We start from the raw sequence: 2912 nt of genomic DNA on the forward strand, positions 1-2912 counted from the left end.
ATAACCACAGAGTAGGGTGACAGGTGATAAGAACTTTGAAAAGGTGCTAGTATACTCAGATGGCAGGACATTGTGTGAGAGGTAGTTTCTTCACATCACAAACTACCACATGTGAAGCTCATTTGAAAGTGTCTCTGAATGGACATAAGCACCAGTTGGGGAATGACTTCCAGTCACCACCACTAATCACTGAGGTCTTAAGGTTTCCTTGGAGTGCATTGTGTTCTCTGGGATATTTATGAAGAACTAGCCTTTCATTTGCTTTGCACTGGGAAAATATGCTGCAAGAGAACTCATTAAAATCTTTAAGAGCAGGGATGTCACTTTGGAGACTAAGGTACACCTGACCTAAGCCATGATATTTTCAATAGCTTCATATGCATGTGAGAGCTGGACAGTGAATAAGGAAGACTGCAGAAGAATTGAAGATTTGAATAGTGGTGTTGGAGAAGAATATTGAAGATACCATGGGTTGCTAGAAGAACAAACCACTTATCATACAAGACATGCAGCCAAAACGTTCTTTAGAAGTGAGACTGGCTAGAGTTATTCTCTCATACTTTTGTCATGTTGTCAAAAATGACCAGTCCCAGGAGAAGGATATTTTGTGGGGGAAAGTAGAGGGTCAGTGAAAAAGGGAAAGATCTTCAACAAGATAGATTGACACAGTGGCTGCAACGATGGGCTGAAGCATAGCAACAATTGTGAGGATGACATAGGACCCGACGATGTTTTGATCTGTTGTACATAAGGTCACTGTGAGTCAGAGCTGACTCTATGGTACCTAAGTACAGCCCTTCATTGAAAATCTGACCAATGGGTTGGAAGTCTGAGCTGCTACCCTGGTAGAAAATCAATAACCAAAGAATATTTAATGGACAAGAGAGAAATAAGGCTCTCTAGCCTCTTGAACCTGTTGGGAATCAGTGTGGAAAGTCAATGGAGCTAAAGAAGACTTTGGTGGGATTTTGTATCAGTACCTATGAGAGATGTTTATAAATCCTACTAAGTCTTATAAGTTTCTCACTAATGACAATTTTATGAGTGTTAAAGCAATCTAAGTGCAAAAATAAGTAGGTAAGAAGCCTATCAATTTTATCAGTGAATGTTTTGTCAAAATTCAGTTCTTGGCTCTGAAGTGAGAAATCATAGAGATATTCTAGAAACATATACATGGCATTCCTTCCAGATGTAAAGTAACAAGAGTTCTGTAACTTGTATTATATACATCACTGGTATCAAGCGAGACAGATTTGGCCATTAGTGGCTGGTTGTATTATGTGACTGTGACTTTAAGGTGCATATTATATGTTTAAGCTTAGCAAAACATTTCTTCTTTTCATTGGTCACATCTGCAGAACACCAAAAATTAGCCCACAGTGAAAGAGTCAGGGCCATTGAAAATCCTAGGGAGAAAGGTCTCCTCCTTTTGATGGCAAAGCTGAAAGAGTGGGACTGCTTTCAAGGAGGAAATCAGTTGGACAACATGCAATAAACTCATATTACATTATTATGTTTTAAATGAATCTACCATTCTGAAGGTTAAATTGTGTAATTTTGAATATCTCTGGAACAAAGTGGCCTGTAAATAATATTCCCAGTACATGCCTGCCATGTACCATGAAGGATAATAACATAGATCTTTACTTCACAGTGAATAACAACAGTGAGGACTCAGAAACCCTAATTTGCATGTGCCTTACCTTAACTGAGAAACATTGAGAAGCTTAGAAAGTGACTATGATTGCAACACTGAAAAAGCATTAAGCCACCTTATGTTGCTCCAAAGCAGTGCTGACTCAAAAAACTCACTGCCTTTGAGGAGATTTGAGTCAGAGAAAACCCTCTTTGGGTTTCCAAGGTGGTATCTCTACAGTAGTATATTGCCCAATCTTCCTTCTGAGGAGGGACTGATGGGTTTGAACAGCCAGCCTTGTAGTTAGCAGTCAAATGCCTTAGGCACTATGCCACCAGAGTTAGAAATAATAATTTTTTATCAAATCTAAATATCTCTGGAAAGGATGAAACCACTGACATCTAAAGAAATTATATTCTACCTCTGGTGGTGCAGAGTAGATCAAACTTCAGATAGAAAATAGAAAAAGAAATTGCTGCTATAGGAATTTCTTGGGAAAAGCTCCTTCAAAGCCTGAACATTCTAGATTCTGCCATGTAAATACTTTTTCCATCTTGCAAGAACAGCAGAATCAACAAACCATGGCGATCATTGGTTTCAACTTGCTGTATATTCCCCATAAGGTACCTGCAATTGACTGTGGGAGAATAAATAGCATATACATATTTTTGTTGTTATGTGTCGTCGAGTCGGACCCGTCTCATAGCGACCCCTCCTTGGATTTCCGAGGTGGTATCACTACGGAAGTAGCTAAAGCCCTTTGCTTTAGGGACATGGCTTACTTGTCATTTGAAATGTATGCCTCCTTAACCTATTGATGTGAAGGTGTATCCCTTTATTGACAAAATAAAGCAAAAAAGGAAAAATCTAATGAGATTTTGCCAGTGGTGGAGACATAACACAAGAGGACCTATCATTAATAAATTTTACCAAGCGGTACAAAACTGGTCAGAATATTCCCACCATTTGCTGGAATGGAGGTCACTGCTTATGATCAAGACTATTGCACTTGTTGTTTGCCCCTAATCACAAGGGAGCAATATAAGACCCACTCAGAGAAGTGAGTTATCTGACCTTCAGAAAGAATAATTGCAGTGGAGAAAATTGACAAAGCCTGGGCATTGCATTTGGTATAGAGTAAAAGTTCTGACAAAACAGTTTCACCAGTTTCTGTTTCTAGATTCTTCAAATATTTGACTCCTTCCAGTTATGGAAACAAAATACTCTCACTTCCTGAGAGGAAAGTGTGTCTAATTTTGAACTTTGGTACATTATA

This window comes from Orycteropus afer, unplaced genomic scaffold (assembly GCF_000298275.1).
Source record: "Orycteropus afer afer isolate SDZICR_OR568_19922 unplaced genomic scaffold, OryAfe1.0 scaffold00161, whole genome shotgun sequence".
NCBI classification, from domain to species: domain Eukaryota; kingdom Metazoa; phylum Chordata; class Mammalia; order Tubulidentata; family Orycteropodidae; genus Orycteropus; species Orycteropus afer.